At 43.8% G+C, this 22,478-nt stretch overlaps 1 protein-coding gene across 3 annotated transcripts in view; it reads right to left on the reverse strand.

The window, feature by feature from the left end:
- BTD (biotinidase) overlaps nucleotides 1-22,478 on the reverse strand; it is a 35,994-nt gene that overhangs the window by 12,207 nt on the left and 1,309 nt on the right. The window contains exon 1 of one of the 3 annotated variants that reach the window (XM_012466779.3): nucleotides 22,201-22,327. The exons of the other annotated variants lie outside the window; for them this stretch is intronic. The gene's annotated coding sequence lies outside the window, so the exon portion shown is untranslated. Of the gene's footprint in view, nucleotides 1-22,200; nucleotides 22,328-22,478 lie in introns of those variants that run through there. 3 annotated transcript variants of the gene reach the window in all.

Here is a 22,478-nt window from a genome sequence, read left to right on the forward strand (position 1 = left end):
GTGAATGCACAGTTGAGGCGACCATGTGCAGGCCCCGAAGGGCACACTCTGCCCTCTGAGATAAGGGTCTTGGCTCATGAGGTGCCCTAAACCCCACTTCCAGTGAACAGCAGAACCCGGAGGGTGTTGGCTTCAGACAGCCATGCAGTGCCCAACTGTGGGCTAGCCTCAGAGGTAGGCGTCAGGGGTCTAACGGTGGACAAGATAGATACTTCCTCGTGGGGCTCATGCTCTGGATGACCATGTCAGATGGTGAAAAGTGCAAAAGAGAAATGAGGCAGTGAAGGTGGTAAGGTGGGGTGAGGGGGAAAATTTTAAGCAGTGCAGTCAGGGAAGGCCTTGATGAGAGGGTAATGTTTGAACAGAGGCCTGAAGGAGGTTCAGGAGGAAGTCACGTGGCGGCAAAGAGAAATCACAGAGAGATAAATGACAGGAACCTGCCCAGCAGCCTCCTAACATCCCCCTGCATTGGTCCTTATCCTCTTCCATTCTGGACTCATAAGAGGAGATCCAGAGAAAGCCTAAGTCTACCAAGACACACCTCTCAAACTCTTCCAGTGACTTCCCAGCTCATGCAGTGTAGAAGTCAAAGTCCTTACAATAAGCCAATAGGAAGCGTCATGAGACAGCAAATGCTGGGCAGGTGGAGAGAGACGCAGAGTGGCACCTTTAAGCAAGCATCCTGATCTCGGACGGCCCTACAGAAGCTCTGCTTCTAGCTTCCTAAGAAAAACATTCCCCCAACACCAGTCCTGATCAGGAAGGTTCTTTGTGCATCTAAGAGGAAAAATCAGTCTCAATTACATGGAAATCTATTTGGTGTAAATTTGGTAACATGTCAATCACTAGATATTTTTACACAAGGGATTTTTCCTCACCTTGCTAAATGATTCATCTTAATAATTAGCTGTGTTTCCTTCCTAGCCATGCTATTATAATAGTGCCTCTTACAATAAAATGATTATTATTAAGGCATTCTTAATAAGATAATTTCAGAGGCGGGTATATACATTAAAAAAATCTTTAAAAGATACATAAAAGATCTTTCTAATAAGAGATCTTGTCATTCTTTACTTGTTAGAGAGAACAGCAGTCTTATGTCTGGGAAAGGAGGCAGGAAAAGTTGGCAGAGGAAATGTCACATCCTGTGGAACAAAGCCTAAGGGAACTGCTAAATCATTAGGAATCAGCATAGCATACGTTTCTATGCATAGTGACAGAATGCCAAGAAAAACACTCGGAAGTTCCAACAGTTTTTAAACTATTCTCATGAATTCGAGATTTCCTTGTCTAAATCCTTTCACATAAACAGGGGAAATAATGTCTCTCTCCACCTAATTTACATGATCTGAATTGAAAGAAATCACAAAAATGATATTTTATTTCCCAGAAAGTCTTCTAGCTGCCTCTTGTTATCTGGTTGTGGCATCTGAGTGTGCTGGTCATGAGCTTCTCCGGGACTGGTCTCTGCCTGGAACAAGAAACTCCACAAAGCTTCCAGTGTGGGCAGCTTTGCTCAAACCCACCCACTACCAAGACGTTTGATGTCTCATTTGGAAAGGTCAAGTGCAAACACTTGTGCGCTGCAGCTGATGATTTAAGCCTGAACTCACCAGCAACCATGAAGTTATCAAGCTAATATGGCCTCTGAGTTGGGGTGGTAAATTGTAATTTCACTTTAAAAAAAATTCCAGCTATTATTTTCAAAAAAGAGAATGATATACAGAAGTGGAACTGTGCGCTGTGCCTTTGATTAGCCAGTTTCTGCTCCAGTGGCTAGAATAATTTATCCCAGGAAACTGTGCAATCAAAGGATCTTGACATTTTAACTGAAACATGTTATAGCTCTCTTTTCCTCAAATGAGAAACTGCCTTCACAATTTAAGTCTAATAAAACTTCTTCCTGAAATGCCCAGGTATTTAACATGAGAAGGCTTTTTTTGCATGTGGAATTTGAATAACAGTCTGTCTTTCACTTTCTATAGACAGAAGGAACCCCAGCTGAGACTGATTCTCAGACAGTTGCTACTGCCACTCTGTGGACAAACTGAGTATCATTAACCCAAGTGGCTATGCATGTGACCTCCGGTATCTCAATAGCAGAGCTATTCTTAAGCAGTAAATGGATGGCTTTTCCCCTCCTTTCCTTCTCCTTTTTCATTTCTAATACTTCATCTATCTCTTTTACAGTTAAAGAAGACCCAGAAAGCATTTTATTTTATTTTATTTTTTGAGACGGAGTTTCACTCTTGTTACCCAGGCTGGAGTGCAATGGCGCAATCTCGGCTCACTGCAACCTCCGCCTCCCAAGTTCAGGCAATTCTCCTGCCTCAGCCTCCTGAGTAGCTGGGATTACAGGCATGTGCCACCATGCCCAGCTAATTTTTTGTATTTTTAGTAGAGACGGGGTTTCACCATGTTGACCAGGATGATCTCGATCTCTTGACCTCGTGATCCACCCGCCTAGGCCTCCCAAAGTGCTGGGATTACAGGCGTGAGCCACCGCGCCCGGCTAGCATTTGATTTTCAAGATTTGAGTTTCACAAAAGCTGTTTTTTATTCACCACACTCCCACGATGGCATCTTTTATATTCACAAGTTCGAATTTGTTGCAATTTCTTAGAATATGAGTGGATGTAAAAAGTGATGCTGCCCATCCCCACTGTGACACACAGCGTCTGCATGGGGAAATCTGAATTAAGGGATCTACAGGGATAAAATTTTATATCAATGCCACATTGCTTTTTACATGCAATGTAAACCATTTTAATATCCATTATTTTTATCTTCCTGCCACACAAAGCAAAGAAAGCAGATGGTAAAAATTCTATTTTCATGGTGAGGGAAAACTCCAGGACTGGTTAGTGATGAGAATGAGACTGGAAGCCAGGTCTCCTGGCTTCTGGTCCAGCCTGCCTAGTGCATGTTGAAGAACCAGGGCAATTTAGTGGTGAGGCTTTGAGAGACCACCGTGGAGTCTTCAATACAGCTGCAGGGGAATAAGCAGAAATTTCAAGATAGCTCTCCCAAGGGAGATTCTGGGTGATCAGACCAGGACAGAGGGTCTCAAATGTAAGCATGCCATCAGAGTCACCTGAGGGCTTGAACACACAGATCTCTGGACCCCATGCCTGGAAGTTTTGGTTGAGTAGGTATGGAATTGGCTCTGAGAATCTGCATTTTATGGCAAATTCCCAGGTGATGCTGATGCTCCTGGTCTGATTCATGCTTAGAGAACTACTTGATTAGAAGATAAAGGAATGTATTCTATGACTCCTATCTTTCCCTTATGTCAAAGAAAGTTATGAGTCAGAAACATCATCTTCATTTCTCAAGTGCCTCTCCAGTAGGACTGATGGAATTTTGGCAGATTTCAAAGTGTTTCTACCATATTAAGTGAAAATAAGCAGCAAAGAAAGTATCACACTAGAGGGAAAAATCTCACCTAAATAATTGGATCCAGGTTAATTAAAGGACTCAGTGCTTATCTTAGCCATGACAGGGATACCACTGGAGAACCAGGTTGTTATTGGTTTTTGTTTAAATTAAGTTCCTGATTAAAAAACAAACAAACAAAAACAGGGGCGATACGGTAGACTAGATAATCTGAAAAATCTTTCAACCATATCCTGCAAAAATGGAACAGATTATTTTTGAATGCATATTTGAGTTTGCAGGAAAGATAAGAGGAATCCTGGGTGTTCGAAAATGAATTGTGAAAAAGTCTTACACTATTGATTAGAGACCTTGACCAGGCAGCAAGGAAAACACACACACATAAGGCTTTTCCACCGTCAGTCAGTCCTAGGACAGATGAATAGTGGGGGCACTTCTAGCTACTCCGTTCTTCTGGAATGGTTATGGTTTCCAAAAACCATGGCCAAATTCTCTGAAATGAGTTTCAATGGGTGTCAGCAAGGAATTGCTTTTAAAAGCCTTTGGGTGGAGGTTGCGGTGAGCTGAGATCAGGCCACTGCACTCCAGCCTGGGCAAAAAGAGCAAAACTCCACTCAAAAAAAAAAAAAAAAAAAAAGGCTTTGGGAAATTTCTCCCCCATTTCCTTCTTGGACTACCTTAAGAACCATCTTGTAGAGAATGAGGACCTGAGGCTTGACATCCAGAAGAAAAAGAACCAGTACATGGAAAATATGATATCCTAGAACCACATGTCAAAATTTTCAGGGAAGATGTGCTCAGCAAAGTGGGCAATGTAATGGCTTTCTGTGATTATTAAATGTATGATGGATACAACATTGCTGATTGTATAGTGGACACAACATTTCTAGATGTATGGTGGATACACCATAACTGTATGATGGATACAACCTCTTTAAGCCTGTGGTGGATACAGAATCTCTAAGCCTATGGTGGATGTAACCTCTTTAATCCTATGGTGGATACAATGTCACTATATCAAGTCCCATTACCCTTGTGCTCATCTCCACCAATACTCAGGAGTGAAAAATGCAGATGGAGATGCTCAGGATGCAGAGTGGAGAACAAAGGGATAGGTAATAGGGCCAAGAAACCCTGTTCCCCAAATCAAAAGAATAACCCTTGGGGCTAGGTTAGGTATGGTGGCTCATGCCTGTAACCCTAGCATTTTGGGGGGGCCACCTGAGGTCAGGAGTTCAAGACCAGCCTGGCCAACATGGTGAAACCCCATCTCTACTAAAAATACAAAAATGTAGCATGGCATGGTGGTGGATGCCTCTAACCCCAGCTACTCAGGAGGCTGAGGCAGAGTCACTTCAACCTGGGAGGTGAAGGTTGCAGTGAGCCGAGATCACACCACTGCTCTCCAGCCTGGGTGACAAGAGCCAAACTTCGTCTCAAATTGCATCATTGCACTCCAGACTGGGCAACAAGAGCAAAACTCCATCTCAAAAAACAAAACAAAAGAATAACCCTTAATAGGATAGGCTAGAAACATTGGCACTAGATAATATTAGAAATTATGAAAGAAGGCCAGGCGCGGTGGCTCAAACCTATAATCCCAGCACGTTGGGAGGCCGAGGCGGGTGGATCACGAGGTCAAGAGATCGAGATCATCCTGGTCAACAAGGTGAAACCCCGTCTCTATTAAAAATACAAAAATTAGCTGGGCATGGTGGCGTGTGCCTGTAGTCCCAGCTACTGAGGCAGGAGAATTGCCTGAACCCAGGAGGCGGAGGCTGCGGTGAGCTGAGATCGCGCCATTGCACTCCAGCCTGGGTAACAAGAGCGAAACTCCGTCTCAAAAAAAAAAAAAAAAAAGAAATTATGACAGAAACAATTTAAAAAGCTAAAGTAAACCACAGTGCTGGAAATAATATACTGAATGTCACCTTCTCCTGTGCAGACACCAAGAGATATATATTTGGGAGAGGCATAGTCAAAATTACCAAGAGAGACCAGGCACGGTGGCTCATGTCTGTAATCCAAACACTTTGGTAGGCTGAGGCAGGAGGATCGCTTGAGCCCAGGAGTTCGAAACCAGCCTCGGCAACATGGAGAAACAGTTTTTTGTTTTTTTTTTAATTAGCTGGACATGGCCGGGAGCGGTGGCTCACGCCTGTAATCCCAGCACTTTGGGAGCCTGAGGCGGGTGGATCACAAGATCAGGAGTTTGAGACCAGCCTGACCAACATGGTGAAACACCATCTCTACTAAAAAATATATATATAAATTAGCTGGGCGCGGTGGCGTGCATCTGTAATCCCAGCTACTCAGGAGGTTGAAGCAAGAGAATTGCTTGAACCTGGGAAGCAGAGGTTGTGGTGAGCCGAGATTGGGCCACTACACTCCAGCCTGGGTGACAGAGCAATACTCTGTCTCAAAAAAATAATAAAAAATAAACTAAAATACAAATAAAAAATAATTAGCTGAACATGGTGGCATGCACTTGTAGTCCCAGTCACTCGGGAGGCTTGAATTGGGAGGACTGCTTGAGCCTGGGAGGCACGGGTTGCAGTGAGCTGTGATTGCAAAACCCTGTCTTAAAAAAAAAAAAAAAAGATAACGAGAGAAACAGCACAAAGCAGGCAAATGGGTCCTGATGCCGCAGTTCCTGAGTACCTGTGGAGGTGCTCTTGATCCATGCACAGAGGGAAGCACGGTGAGCCGGCATGCCGCAGCTGTTCAAGGGTGTTTGGTCAGAGGGCAGAGCTCATTCGAGAATGACAGTAACCTTTCCAGATCTATTGACCAACTTTGCCGTCTTCTTCCCCCATGGCATGGCAGATGTGTAGAAAAATGATTAGTATCTCTACTTTTGCCTCTCTCCCTGAAGGCATTGGGCATTTTTGTTTTCTTCTGCTTTGGTCAAATGAGTAACTATGCGCATGCCTTTTTTCCTCTAACAGAGGGTTCCAAGTCAGCTATAGCTGTATTCTGGTTCTAACACAAGTGCCATTGCCCTGTGCCATCTAGACTCTTAGTAGGGCAGACACATGACTGGCTCCCCTACCCCTAGTTTTTTCTTTTTTCTTTTTTTTTTTTTGAGACAGGGTCTTGCTCTGTCACCCAGGCTGGAGTGCAGTGGCATGATCATCATGATCATAGCTCACAGCAGCCTCAAACTCCTAGGCTCACATGATCCTTCTCCAAGAGCCTCCCAAGTAGCTGGGACTACAGGTGCATGCTTCCGTGTCTGACTCATTTTTTAATTTTTCGTAGAGATGGGCTACTGCTATGTGGCCCAGGCTAGTCTTGAACTCAGGGCCTCAAGCAATCCTCTCACCTAAAGTGCTGGGATTATGGCTGTGAGCCACCATGCCTGGCCTCTGTCCTACAGCTTTTTCTGGCATGAAAGTCCAAGTCCTCCAGAGCTGGGCTCCCTGAGGGTGTTGGGAGTACAGGGTTAGGTACTAGAGGTTTCAGCATCTTCCAAGATGGTTGTAGGTGCAACATTTCTCAGCACTAGAGGCAAAGCACTAGAGGATATTCTAGCTCCTTTTGGGAAGAAGTTACTCTTAAAGTAGAAGAAGACTGATGATATGCAGAGCCAGGATTTCACCCAAATCTATTCTGACCAAAAGTCCACATGCTTTTTTTTTTTTTTTTTTTTTGAGATGGAGTTTCACTCTTGTTACCCAGGCTGGAGTGCAATGGTGCGATCTCGGCTCACCGCAACCTCCGCCTCCTGGGTTCAGGCAATTCTCCTGCCTCAGCCTCCTGAGTAGCTGGGATTACAGGCACACGCCACCATGCCCAGCTAATTTTTTGTATTTTTAGTAAAGACGGGGTTTCACCATGTTGACCAGTATGGTCTCGATCTCTTGACCTCTTGATCCGATCTCTTGACCTGTTGATCCACCCGCCTCGGCCTCCCAAAGTGCTGAGATTATAGGCGTGAGCCACCCAGCACCCGGCCTCCACATGCTTTTTAATGCAACCACATTCAAAATAGTGGTGGTGGTGGGGGAGGGGGAAGTTGACTGAATATAATAGTGGGATGACTGAATAACAATAAGAATAGCAGTATCTTGGGCCATACACAAAAATAAACTCAGAATCGGGAGCTGGATATCAAATGTTAGAAAAACTAGCATAAATTAGAATTAGGTATCAGATACTTGAAACGACTTTCTAAAATTTGGAGCAGTTAAAATAAAAGAAGAAATAGATTGACAAATTAAAATTTACATGCAAAATATAAACATCAAGACAACACTTATAAACAGGCAATGAAGAAGAACAGATTTTAACAAGAAAATAAATCATAAGCAGACACTTTGGAAGGCTTTGAACTTATGTACAAAATAAATTAAAACTGGTACTATTCAAAATATTAATTTTGGAAAAACATTAAGGGATAAACTAGTAAAGTGATAAAGAATAGCAATGTCTTCCTAGTATAAACAAGTTTGAAAAGTCATATTATGAGTCACAAACAGTGTATTTCTGAGATTTTACCTTAAAAAGTCATTCAAAAGAAGGAAAAAAGATATTTGTTGAAGTAATGGCATACTGTGGAGGTAAAGAATATGGACTTTTAATTTTCCACACATCTGAGTTGAAATCCTGCTCTGGTGCTTACTTGTTATATAATCTTGTTATATTTAACATAACTAAACTTAAATTTCTTCATCTACAAGTTGAAATAAAAACATCTGAAACGGCTGGGTGTGGTGGCTCACATCTCTAATCCTAGCACTTTGGGAGGCCAAGGTGGGAGGATTGCTTAAGGCTAGGAGTTCAAGACCAGCCTGGAAAACATAGGGAGACCCTTCTCTACAAAAAATTCAAAAAACATTAGCAGAACATGGTGGTACATACCTATAGTCCCAGCTACTTGGGAGGTTCAGGTGGGAGGATCACCTGAGCCCAGGAGTTCAAGACTGAAGAGAGCTGTAATTGCATGACTGCACTCCAGCCTGGGCAACATAGGGAGACCCCATCTCTACCCCAAAAAAAAGTTAAAATCTGATATAAAATGCCTCATGTTTAATACGTTGAGGCTAGCTAAAACTGAAGAATGAATCCCAATAGATGACAGCTAGAAACAAACAATATCCAACAGAAGAAAATTAGGAAAATAAATGAATATCAATCGGTCAGGTGGAATATTAAAAATATAAAAGATAATTGTGAAGACTCTGAAAATAAAATATGCTTAAGGTGTGGTAAACAAATACTTAATGACAAATTTTATATATTTACTGTGATCGTAGCTCAGTTAAAAATGTATGCATGTAAACAAAGATTGAAAATGAATGTGAATAAATGAAAACATGCAGGCTATTTTATGAGGATTTAAAATGTCTTCTTAAATGTTACACTGTTTTTCTAATAAATGAAAACCATAAGAAAAAAAACAATAAATGGTGGACTTCAGGTTTTCAGTCCCGCCTGTAAGGAGCTTGGAAGTTGCCACACCATCCTAACAAGTAGATCACTAAACAAGGTGAAAACCAGCAGCTCCTCCTAGATATATCAGGGAGTTGAGGTCACAGGGCAAACTGCTGCCCCCTGTATTAGAGAAACACAAGTGAATTCAGAGAGTCAGAGCACAAACCCACAAGCAGAACCTCTATGGGAACCAACACTGGGGCAGGAAAACCTAAAATATAACTGATGAATTGCTGGAGGCTCAGTGTGGACGAGTCAGTTAAAAACTCCAGAGAGGCCCAGTCTTAGATGGAGGTACTCTCACTTTTGTGAGTTTTATCTCTAGGAGCTCTACCAGGTTCTCACAATGAAGACTGGAGAAAAAAATCCTCCCATGCTTCTGGCAGAGGAAGAGGGAAAGTAACCAAAGCATTCTGCTCTTCAGCAGGCCTCTCCTCAAGAGAAACTATTTTTACCTGAGCCTAACCTATTGGGGTTTTATCAAAGCCTAACTGACCTGGGGGAAGGGAAATACCCAACTCTAGACCCATTCTGTCCCACCTGAGTCGGGTAGGGGACGAAGAAGCACCTGCAAAGTTCACAGTCCAGAAGCCCAGGCTCCCTAAAGACTGAGGTCTAATTACAAGACAATAAAACACTTTCCCTCCCACCACATTTCAATTAAATGCGTTTCTACTGCAGTTCCTTTACTCAGAACATCATGTCCAACTTTCAACAAAAAATTACAAGGTATACTAAAAGGTAAAAAATAGAATTTGAAAACAGAACAAACATCAGAACCAGAGACAGGCCAGGCACAGCGACTCATGTCTGTAATCCCAGCACTTCGAGAGGCCAAGGTAGATAGAAAGCTTGTGGCCAGGAGTTCAAGACCAGGCTGGCCAACGTGGTGAAACCCTGTCTTTATACTTGAAATACAAAAATTGGCTGGGCATGGTGACACATGCCTGTAGTTTCAGCTACTCAGGAGCTGAGGCACAAGAATTGCTGGAACCCAGGAGGCTGAGGTTGCAGTGAGCTGATATCACACCACTACACTCCAGCCTGGGTGTCAGAGCGAGACTTTGTCTAAAACAAACAAACAAACAAAACCCAGAAGAACCAGAGTCAGATATGGCAGGGATGTTGTAATTATCGGGCTAGCAATTTAAAATAAATATGATGGATATGCCAAAGGCTCTACTGTAAAAAAAAAAAAAAAGAAAAAGAAAACAAAACCCAGACAACATGCAAGAACAGATGGGTAAGGTAAGCATTAAGCATTTTTGATTCTAAGAAATAATCAAAAAAGAAATGCTTGTGATTAAAAAACACTAACAGAAATGAAGAATGCCTTCAACACATTCATTAGCAGATTGGGCTTGGCCGAGGAAGAAATCCCTGAGCTTGAGAATATGGCAAAGATGTCATAAATGTTCAATGTATTTTTTAAAAGTGAAAACAATAAATCAAAGCAAAACTCCAAAGAAGAACTCAAAGGTTATGATGCAAAAGGAAGTTCAAGGGCTTAAGTTCATCATGAAGATGTCCCTCACCTGGGGTTACACCCAGTTCAATCCCAAACCCTGGGAATCACTCAGAGATTCTTCCCTACATATAAGTCTTTGTTTTGCTGACACAGAGAATAGATTAAAATCAAAGCCAAGCAATAAGGTACAAATTGAAAAGTAAGGGGCTGTAATAAATGCTAATGGCAGAAGGAACAAGTGAAAACAGACAATAGTTCACTACTAGTACCATATTTCTGGGTGACAGCTGCCCCTCTACCCTGTGGGCCACTCCCGAGTGTGGAGTTCCATCAAACTGAAAAATACTATATTGTGATTTTTTTTTTTTGAGGCGGAGACTCGCTCTGTTGCCCAAGCTGGAGTTCAGTGGCACGATCTCGGCTCACTGCAACCTCTGACTCCCAGGTTCAAGTGATTCTCCTGCCTCAGCCACCCAAGTAGCTGGGACTACAGGCATGCACCACCACGCCCAGCTAATTTTTGTATTTTTAGTAGAGACGAGGTTTCACCATGTTGGCCAGGATGATTTCGGTCTCCAGACCTTGTGGTCCAACCACCTTGGCCTACCAAAGTGCTGGGATTACAGGTGTGATCCACTGTGCCCGGCCTATATGATGATTTCTAAGCCATTTGATATAAACCTCTTACATCTTTATAGCACAACATAGAGTTGTCACTATTTCCTGGTACATTTTACACACGTAAACATCCTTGTCAGTGATGTAATGACTGCTGCTGTTAAACTATCTCAAATTTTCTTTAAAAAAAAAAAAACAACCCATAAAGGATGAACACAAAGCTAAAACAAGGGAACAATATTCCTTCTGTTTTCTTCCCACAACACTCCCTGCTCCAGTCCCAGGTCTCCCTGGCATTAAAATTCAGAGTAAAAGTACAGGGCTTGCCAGCCCAAGCCAAAGGCAGGAATCCAAACTTTCTCTAGGTCACAGAGTACCGGGGGAAAACTCCCAGTGTCTGTCAAGTGGCATCAGGCACTGGGAGCTTTTATTATCAAGCTTTTTCTTTTTCTTTTTTGCTGTGTATATCAAGCTTTTTTATTAGTGAGTTATTATCGATATCAATCCTCAGCTCAATAATAAAGCTGCTTTTCACTGGGTTTGTTTCAAGCCTATTGCTGAGCTTTGGTACTTTGAAGTCTACAAATTTAATGAGAAGCAAAGAAAATCAATTTAACCCACTTTATTCAAAGAACCTTTTCATGACATTATTTTGCTTCCTATGTTGACATATCTCTAACAGCACATTTCCTGCTGTAATTTGTATTGCTATACAAAATAGTATTCTATATAGATTCCTTTTGTGTTTCTGCCTTTTTGTTTGTTTTTAAGATATTCAGTTTCAGTTTTATCTTCTTTATGTCAGGCAATTTCATTTTTAGCTTCTATAATGTATCACAAATGAACCTGATTCATATCTTCATTTGATAAGCAAACATTTCTCATTTTGATAACATGTTTGTGAGAACATTTTATCACAAATTCAGCTAGTGTTATGCTTCAAAATAATCACAAGGATTTTTAGTGTCCTTGTTACTGCATTGAAATCAAAATACACTATCCCAATTTGGGGGCTTTAAGAGTTACTGCCTGTAGAAGCTGCAGTCTTTAGAGAACAAATTTTCTCCAGGCACTATATTTGCAACTCTTACTAAATTACCTGGTTGCCTGGATATCTCCTTGACCCAGTTAGAAGAAAGACTCCAATTTGCTCTTTTTCATAATCTCAAATTCAGAACCCACAAATAGAGTAATTGGTATGCAGATTCTTTGATGACTAGCTCTGTTCTTTGGAGAGCATGTTATGAATACTTTAGCCTTTTCTTTTAAAAAGGTTAGATTCATTCCTCCTTTGACTTCCTCCCACCAGTAAGTAAATAAGCGAAAACAAAATTTCAATAAAATATCCAACAAATAAAATTTTATGCCTACTGCCAATATTGTAACAAAGAATGTGGATGGTGCTTACAGAGTATGCACAGAGGGCCTCTGATAAGCTACAAAAGAATTTTAGGATTTTGTAGGGGTATCCAATCTTTTGGCTTCCCTGGGCCACACTGGAAAAAGAATTGTCTTGGGCCACACATAAAATACACTAACACTAATGATAGCTGACGAGCTTAAAAACAAAAAGGGTTGGTACATAAATCCATAATGTTTTAAGAAAGTTCATGAATTTGGCCTGGCATGGTGGCTCACGCCTGTAATCCCAGCACTTTGGGAGGCCGAGGTGGGCGGATCACGAGGTCAAGAGATTGAGACCATCCTGGCCATGATGAAACCCCGTCTCTACTAAAAATACAAAAATTAGCCAGGTGTGGTGGCAGGCGCCTGTAGTTCCAGCTACTCAGGAGGCTGAGGCAGAAGAATCGCTTGAACCCAGGAGATGGAGGTTGCAGTCAGCCAAGACTGCGCCACTGCACTCCAGCCTGGTGACAGAGCAAGACTCCATCTCAAAAAAAAAAAAAAAAAGAAAGTTCATGAATTTGTATTGGGCTGCATTTAGAGTCCTCTGGGGCTGAGGACGAGCTGGCTGTAATTACAATTGGATTACAAAAAAGTTGCTTCTTGGCCCTGTTAATCCTATTGGGCTGCATTCAAAGTCATCCTGGGCTGAGGGTGGGACAAGCTGGCTGTAATTACAATTAGATTGCAAAAAAGTTGCTCCTTGGCCCTGTTAATCCTGGGAACCAGAACTCAAATCACTTCTTTCTGCTGAATCATCAAGCCCAAGTTCACAACTGAACACTGCATCTTGAACTAAAAGGTGTAAAGGTGAAAGCAAGTTTAAACAATCCCAATGATTTTTCTCTTTGTTAAATGGCAGAATCCAGCCAGTTGAGTATTTGTCTTTTTGCAAAACCAGTTAACTGAATTCCAGGTATTTGTTCTAATTCAGAGTTCAGTTTTCACTGCACTTTATACTGAGTGGTTCTGTCAGTGTTTCTTTTGACACAAAAGTAGGCCCGGTGAGCTATCTACCATTGATACAGCTTGTTCTGTCAATGCCAAATCACCCTTGAACCTGTCAATACAAATTAATCAACAGTATTACTTCGGTGACAGGCAATCATATGTTTAATTAGTAACTCATGCTTCCAGCATGAATACAGAGCTAGGGTTCTCTGTATAAAATACAGGTGCCTAACCTGTCCTAAGATGCTGATTCAGGAGATCTGGCATAGGGCCCAAGTGACTATTTGGAAAAAGCTTTCCCAGGGACTCTGATGCAATAGGGACAGAGACTGTCACAAATGCTACTGATATAAATAATACATGATGGCAGGGGGTGGGTTCTGTACTTTTCCCAACAAGGACAGAAGGCATTGTATCAAGGACTACTGAAAGTGCAAAGATGATTTCATACCTTTTTTTTGTTTTTTTTTTGAGACAGGGTCTCAGTCTGTCACCCAGGTTGGAGTGCAGTGGTGCAATGTCCACTCCCTGAATCAAGTGATACTCCCACCTCAGCCTCCTGAATAGTTGGGATTACAGGCGTGTCCCACAACACCCTGCTAATTTTTATATTTTAGTAGAAATGGGGTTTCACCATGTTGACCAGGCTGGTCTCAAACACCTGACTTCAAATGATCTGCCTTCCTCGGCCTCCCAAAGTGCTGAGATTACAGGCATAAGCCATTGTGCCCAGCCCATTTCACAGCTTTCCAGAACGTCCATTTTACTTGACAGGTAAGCAGTTTAAAATGTCATTTTTATTTTGGGTGGTGGTTTCACAGGTATATAATACTGTCAAAACACATCTAACTAATCTTCAAGATCTGGGCATTTAATTGTTTGTTTATTATACCTCAATAAATGTCATTTTAAAATTAAAATACGTATACATTCTAAAGTAGAATGCAAAATCTGTATTTTCTTTTTGGATATACTCTGAGACTTGACAGAAATCATTCTTTTAGATGGGTCCCTGACATGGGTTGGCTGTGTCCCCACTCAAATCTCATCTTGAATTATAGCTCCTATAATCCCCACATGTTGTGAGAGGCACCTGGTGGGGGGTAATTGAATCATGGGGTAGAGTTTTTCCCGTGCTGTTCTTGTGATAGTAAGTCTCACGAGTTCTCATGGCTTCATAAATGGGAGTTCTCCTGCACACATTTTCTTGCCTGCCACCATGTAAGACTTCCCTTTGCTCCTCCTTCATCTTCCACCATGATTGTGAAGTTTCTCCAGCCACGTGGAACTGTGAGTTTATTAAACCTCTTTTTCTTTATAAATTACCCAGTTTTGGGTATTTCTTCATAGCAGTATGAAAATGGACTAACACAGTCCCCAGATGCAGGGAGGCAACCACTTCACTCCCCTCTGCTTGGGGTAGGGGAGAGGGGTTGAGAAAAAGAGGGTAAGACCTTTTGTAAACACCCAGGAGTAATTTGAAAATGTCTGGGTTTAGAAATCCTTTCACTTCCAGTGCTTCTCATTCATTTCACTACCTATGACCCACTCCCCTCTCATCTCTTTACTGTCCACTTATCACTGGTCTTTTTGCTTAAAATTGTGACATGGTAATTGCCCCATAAACTGCATACCTTGACCATACCTTGGCTTTCCATTGAAACTGTTCTCTGTAACCCTAATGTGACAGGCAAGCAGTCCAAACCAATGCCATCTTGGCGCCTGTGATTTGTAATAAGTAACTAAGGTCTGTAACTTCCATCATACCCAGAAAATGTGTAAACTAACGCTTATCTTGAGTTCTGTGAACCACTTAACTAACAACTGGAATGTCCAAAGTACCCTGGCCCTCGGAATGTCCAAAGCCGCTCCCACCTCGGGGATCTCTAGGGAAGGCACTCCCTGAGACGTTCCAGGGCCCCAAAGTTCCAGCCCCGTGGTGGACGGGCGACTACCTGGCTGACATTCACCCAAAATTCCTCAGGGTCCCAGGAACCTCCAGAGGTAAGTCAGGTCTGGAAATCGGGGGGCTGGTCTGTCAGGAGCCTAAGTCAGGAGACCAGACACAGTCATTAATCTCTGACTAGGCAAGCCTACCGTGAGACATCACTGGAGGCTCGGGTAATTCAGTTTTCGGTTGTCTTCTGTAACCTCAGTGTGAGTGAGAGAGTGAGTGCATACGTGCGTGGTCCCACGGCCGGTGGGCTACGGAACCTGTGTGGGCCTTCACCTGCGGTTCCACGGAGACGTCATAGGGCATAATGATGATTCACCTCTGCAGTGACCAGGCCTGGGGTTTATACAGGTACACCTTAGCCAAGACGCTTTGAAATATCCCTTTGGGAACGTGGCTGGGCAGGCATCAGATTGGTCTCCCACGGGGGACACCCACCCTGTGTCTGTCTAACTCTCATGTGGTCCTGTCTTTATTGTAGATTCTGTAGTTTTCTGAGGTGCCTATTAACTGATCTGCGGTGGTTTAGGCTTGCCTCACTAAGGCCAGACAATGTTCTCAATTGGTTAAATAACCATTGGTTGCAGGGGACTTTCACTGACTTTATGCCCCGAGAAATAACTTTATTCTCCTTCCTCTTCCTCTTCCCCTTTCACCATTAGGTCCCTCCTTTTCTCTTTTAAATGTCTGGGAGGCGATTCTGCCCCCAGCAACTCAGTTGTAGCTTTTTCTGGAATCTTAGAAGTCAGATTCTAGGGAAGACAAGCAAGGACTCTTTGTCTGCCTAGGGTGGAAAGAAAAAAAAAAGAAAAAAAAAAGAGAGAAACCACTGTATATTCTGTCAGAAAGCGGTTAAGTATTGTTATGGGTCCTGCTCCTATCCTCACCTGATCTCCGACTTTTGGCATCACCCCTGGTGTTGGGAGGCTCACTGCCACCAACCAGTTGATACTAATTGGAAAAGGTTTTGTGATCTCTATGAGCCATGGTGAATTAAAAATTCATACCCAGTTAATTTGCTGGCCCATTTGTTCATTTGTTTTGTCACTTTCCAAACTTCCCTAAGCCCTTTGACTCCAGGGCACATCTAAGGGAAGATCCTACCAAAGCGGTTTTTATCTCCTAAAAGCTTACCATTCACCACTGTGGTCCCACACGGGTGACATCGACCTGCACCCCTGGCTGCTTCCTCCTGTCTCCTTGCCTCGTGCCAGGGATAGGCCCATCAAGCTTGTTGCCCCCTCCTTACAAAACCTTGCTACGGAGGCATACTTAAAACCGGTGCTGGAAAGGGCAAGGCACAAGTACAACACTTTCCAGAACTGAGAGTCCCATAAAAGCAAACAGGTCTGGGTAACAACTGGTAGGTAAAAAAAAAACAAAAACAAAAACAGATGGGATTGTCTGGTTCCCAGCCCTGCACCCCACTCCAGTGAATGATGGCCAATTTCAAGGCTGGATTTTCAGGCCAATATGGAGTAAAACTAACCCCCCAAAAAACTCTGTACCCTGTTTAAATTGGAGTGGCCATTGTTTGGGGTGGGGTGGCCAGACACCGGGACATATGATCCCAAGGTAACCCAGGCTATATAGAATGTGGTAACAGGTTCCCCTGGGCACCCAGATCAGTTTCCATACATTGACCAGTGGCTAGGCTTAGTTCAACAGCCCCCCTTCATGGCTTGAACGCTGCATAAAACAAGCTGAGTTACAAGTTATGCTGGCAGGCCCTAAGAAAGCCCCTTCTGCACCAGCCATACTTCCCTCCCCAGTGAAGAATCAGGAATTACCTCCACCCTACCCAAGGCCCTTGGAACCAGGGCCTCAGCACCCCGATTCTCGGACAGCACCAGTAACCAACCCCTGTCCCTCCTGCACACCCGCAGTGGTGCTCTACACCCACTGGCGGTCCCCAACAGGAGAAAACGATCGGGGTTGCCCATTCTTTGTTTACATCCCTTTCTCATCAATTGACTTATATAACTAGAAGATGATAAAAATTAAAGAAAGGGCCGAACCACCAGGTGTGGGAACAAGCTTTATTAAGAGCAGGGGAAAAGCTGCTGGGCTGCACCCAAAAATTGGTGCACAGCACCCATGGCGTGGCAAAAAAAATTTTTATGGCATGCAAGCTGGCAGAAGCATCTGGTGTGAGGGGCTGTGCAGGAGGGGAGGGGCTGGGGAACTGTTGTGCTGGGGAACTGCTGAGATGGCGAGAAGGGGAGGGTTAAGGACCTGCTGAGATGGAAAGTTCCCTGGGAGGGGGTCATGCTAGGAGGCTGGGGAACTTGAGGCAGCGGTGGGGTTTTAAGATGGAGTAAGTTGGGCTTAACATCCCCCGTTCTCTGAGAAGCCACAGGCTTTGACAGGGCTCTTAGAATCTGTACTCCAGACTCATCACCCCACTTGGGACAACTGCCAACAATTATTCCTGATTCTGTTCACCACAGAGGAAAGAGGCACAATTAGACAGGATGAACTGAAAGCCATCACAGGTCCAGTGGGAGGAACAGTAGAAGAGAACTGGGATCTAATTGAAGAGGTTTTTCCCTCTACCCAACCCCAATGGGACCCCATCACCTCGGGGGGTCACCAGGCTCTGAATGCTTTTCACTGGTATCTTTTAGCAGGGGTTAAGGAGGTGGCTAGGAGGCCCATCAACCTCTCCAAGATAGGAACAGTGACTCAGGGTCCACAGGAGTCACCGGCTGCTTTCCTAGAACGCCTACAAGAGGCGTACCGTATCTATACTCCTGTAGACCCTGAGGCCCCGGAAAATCAACAGGACATTAACTTGGCTGTTGTCTCCCAATCAGCCCCAGATATCAGGAAAAAGTTACAAAAACTACATGGATTCCAGGGACTGAATTTGACCAAATTGCTGGAAATTGCCCAGAAGGTTTTTAATAACAGGGATACTCCTGGAGCCATACAAAACAAAAAAGTCACTAAGGCAGTAATAGCAGCCTTCAGAAATCACGAGTCATCCCACAAGAGCAGGGGGCCTTGCAAAAGGGCCCCTGGGGTCCCCGGCCCCCATTAGGAAGAAATCAATGTACGTACTGTAAACAAGAGGGATATTAAAAAATAAGTGCCCCGAGAGAAAAAAATGAGTAACCACTCAAAAAAAACCAAAGGTGGTTTTTTTTTTAAAGTCAGGATTAACTGGGCCAGGACTCTTATTTGTTAAGACCCCAGGAGCCCAGGGTTACTTTAAAGATTGGGGGCAAATCTATCAGTTTTTTTAGTGAACAGTGGGGCGGCCCACTCTGTCCTTACTCAGCCTCTGGGACCACTATCCAGTAGAAAAAGTCATCCAGGAAAGACCATGACCAGTTTATGGACCACAAATCGAGTTGTTAAGAAAGGACACCGTTACCCATTCCTTCTTAGTTCTTCCAGAATGCCCTTACCCGCTATTAGAGTGGGACCTACTTTACAAACTCCGAGCAACCATCTCCTTCTGCAAAAATCAAGCCTGCCTCTCTATGCCCCCTTTTGCCCTCTGTATCGAAAGCACCTCAGCAAATCCTCATCACTTGTGCTCTGTCAGACGAGTATCTCTTGCAGGAAGCTTTATCACCGGAAACAAATCAGGAATCAACGTCAAACCTCCTCCATCAATTCCAGGAGAGTGTACCCGGAGTGTGGGCTAAGACCAATCCTCCAGGTCTGGCAGAACACCGTACCCCGGTTGTGGTCCAACTGTTGGTGACGGCAGCTCCGGTCCAGGTACGGCAATACCCCATGAGTCAGGAAGCCAGGCAGGGAATCGCTCCGCACATAACAAGACTCCTGGAAGGAGGAATTCTCAGCACCTGTAAGTCACCCTGGAACACCCCTCTGCTCCCTGTTCTAAAACCTAGCACAAAGGATTACCGGCCACTACAGAACTTAAGGAAAGTAAATAAAAGACAAAAGGTTATTTACCTGGGCTACATCATAGAAAAGGGCAACCGGGCACTGGCGCCCAGCCGAGTCCAAGCAGTACTACAGATACCCACCCCTACCACAAAATGCTAAGTTTGGGAGTTCCTTGGGATGGTAGGGTACTGTAGGCTATGGATTTTAGGTTTTGCTGAAATAGCCAAGCCTCTGTATGCCTGCACAGGAGGGAATCAACCCCTAATTTGGACAGTAGTAGAACAACAGGCTTTTAATAAACTTAAAGCCGCTCTGACCTCGGCCCCAGTCCTGGCCTTGCCAGTTATTTCTAAACCCTTCCGGTTGTTTGTACATAAAAAACAAGGAATCACGAAGAGGGTGTTCACCCAGACATTAGGACCATGGTCCAGGCCAGTTGCCTACCTATCAAAAAAACTTGATCCTGTAGCCTCTGGGTAGCCAGCCTGCCTTTGGTCCGTGGCAGCAACAGCCCTGTTAGTAAAAGAAGTGAACAAACTGACTCTGGGGCAGAAATTAAACCCAGTAGCACCCATGCAGTAGAATCACTACTCCGCGGGGCTCCAGGAAGGTGAATGTCTAATGCCCGCATAGTACAGTATCAGGCTTTTCTCTTGGACCAGCCTCGCATCAAGTTCCTGAAGACTACAGTCGTAAATCCGGCCACACTCCTGCCTAATAGTGAGCCAGAAGAACCCATACATGACTGTCAACAAATAATAGATGTCATCCAAACCGCTCAACCGGACCTCGCCAACGTCCCCTTATGGAACCCGGAGGAGGTACTGTATACGGGTGGCAGCAGTTTTATGGTCAATGGAGTCAGGTATGCGGGGGCAGCCATAGTCACTCTAGAGCAGGTCATCTGGGCCCAGGCCCTTCCTCATGGGACTTCAGCCCAAAAGGCTAAACTTATAGCGCTGATAAAAGCCTTAAACTAGGCAGAAGGAAAGACTGTCACTATTTATACCGACAGCCGTTATGCCTTCGCTATAGCTCATGTACATAGAGCAATATATAAAGAAAAAGAACTACTTACGTCAGAAGTAAAAGCTATTAAAAAGAAAGAGGAAATTCTAGCCCTGCTGGAGGCTATATGGAAGCCTAAGACTGTGGCACTAGTCCATTGCAAGGGACACCGAAAGGGGGATTCACCAGAGGCAAGGGAAGACAGGGCTGCTGACCCTCCTTGTAACCCTGCCCACCCCAGTTCTGCCCCCTACTCCCACATACTCCTCAGGTGAGAAGAACTTTGCAAAGGAATGGGGTGCCGCACAGGGCTCCACAGGATGGTGAATACTGCCAGACCAAAAAATTGTGGTCCCCGAGGCTCTAGGATGGGCCCTAGTTAAAAACACACACCAGACCATTCATTTAAAACAAACCAAACTAACTGAACTGCTAAAAGCCAAGTATTACATTCCCCATTTACATAAATTTATCAAGAAAGTCACTACTCAGTGTAATGTATGTGCCCAAGTAAATCCGGAAAAAAACAGGTCTAGGCAGGTAAAAGTAAAACTCAAAGGAACTAGCCCTAAAAAGCACTAAAAAGTAGATTTCACTGAAATAAAACTCCTAGTAAATGACTATAAATACCTCCTGGTGTTTATAAATACGTTCGCTAAATGGATCAAAGCCTTCCCCACTAAGTGTGAGATTGCTTTAGTGGTCACAAAAAAACTATTACAAAACCTTGTTCCTCGGTTGAGCCTCCCTCTAATGCTAGGGTCAGACAATAGGCCTGCCTTTACTGCACAAATTTCTCAGGGCCTCGCTAAGGTCCTGGGTATATCCTAGAAATTACACTGTTCCTATCGTCCCCAAAGTTCAGGACAGGTCAAACGAATAAACTGGACCCTAAAAGAAACCCTAACAAAGTTTATCCTAGAGAACAGTGAAAACTGGGTCAGCCTGCTTCCTTTTGTCCTCCTCCACGTCCAATGCACACCCTATCAGAAAGGTTTCTCCCCTTTTAAAATCATGTTTGGCAGGCCCCCTCCCTTACTCCCCAGATCTACGGATACCGTGCATGCTAAAGTCCATAACCATACACTCCTTAAGTCCTTACAGGCACTCCAATCTGTTCCATCCCAGGTACACCAGCTCATTAAAGACACCTGTCCCACCCTAATAAACCTCACAGACCAGCCGACACAGCCCTTCCAGCCTGGAAACTCTGTCCTTGTGAAAAATTCTCCACCTCTTGCCTCATAAGGGACCCTACACTTATCCTGACCACAGCCACCACACTCAAGCTGGACAAACGCCTAAATTCATCACACCCACGTCAAGACTGCCCCATCAGAAAGACAATAGAGCGTCAAACACTCATCCTTCGATTCACTAAAACTAAGACTTGTGCGCTCTTCATGGTCACCACCCTCGCCACCCCAATCCGTGCTGTAAATCCCTATTGTCATCCCTTTACTGGTTAAATTAGGTTTTGCTAGCTCCACCGCAGTTGGAATATCAGCTCTTATATCTGGGGACTAAAATTTTAAAACTCTCTCTCAGCACATAAATACTGATTTAAGCCACTTAAAAAACTCCATTTTCCAACTCACTGATCAGGTTAAGTCTTTGTCTAAAATGGTCCTCCAAAACAGGCAAGGACTAAATTTATTATTCTCAAAACAAGGGGGATTATGTGCCGCCCTTAATAAACAATGTTGCTTCTATGCTAATAGGTCAGGCCTCATCTGAGAGAGACTCTCCCTGGTCAAACAAAATCTCGAAACCAGAAAACAACTTCAAAAGGCTTCAACAAGTTGGTATCAAAAAAATGTTTTCCTGGTCCCCTTGGCTCACTTCCCTCCTTACAGGCCTGGTGGGACCTCTGGCCCTACTGGGACTCATGTTCCGCCCCTGCCTCCTAAATCAACTCTCAGGTTCATTAAATCTAAGGTAAACTCTGTAAAATTAATATTATTAAGGTTTCAACATAGGCCCTTAAAACAAACAAACAATACTAACCTGCTGGAGGAATAAATGATTTAATTCCTATAAATAAAACAAGGGGGGAATGTGACACGGTAATTACCCCATAAACTGCATACTTCGACCATACCTCTGCTTTCAGTTGAAACTGCTCTCTGTAACCCTGATGTGACAGGCAAGTAGTCCAAACCAATGTCACCTTGGCCCCTGCGACTTGTAATAAGTAACTAAGGTCTGTAACTTCCACCCTACCCAGACGTGTAAACTAACGCTTATCTTGACTTTTGTGAACCACTTAAGTAACAATTGGAATGTCCAAAGTACCCTGGCCCTCAGAATGTCCAAAGCCCGCCCCCCGTCTAGGAGGTGGTTTACGGGCTTCAAAGGTCTTGACACCCTCCTTTCGGG

The sequence above is a fragment of the Aotus nancymaae genome, unplaced genomic scaffold, assembly GCF_030222135.1.
Source record: "Aotus nancymaae isolate 86718 unplaced genomic scaffold, 86718_ANA_hifiasm-v0.15.2.pri h1tg000019l, whole genome shotgun sequence".
NCBI classification, from domain to species: Eukaryota; Metazoa; Chordata; class Mammalia; order Primates; family Aotidae; genus Aotus; species Aotus nancymaae.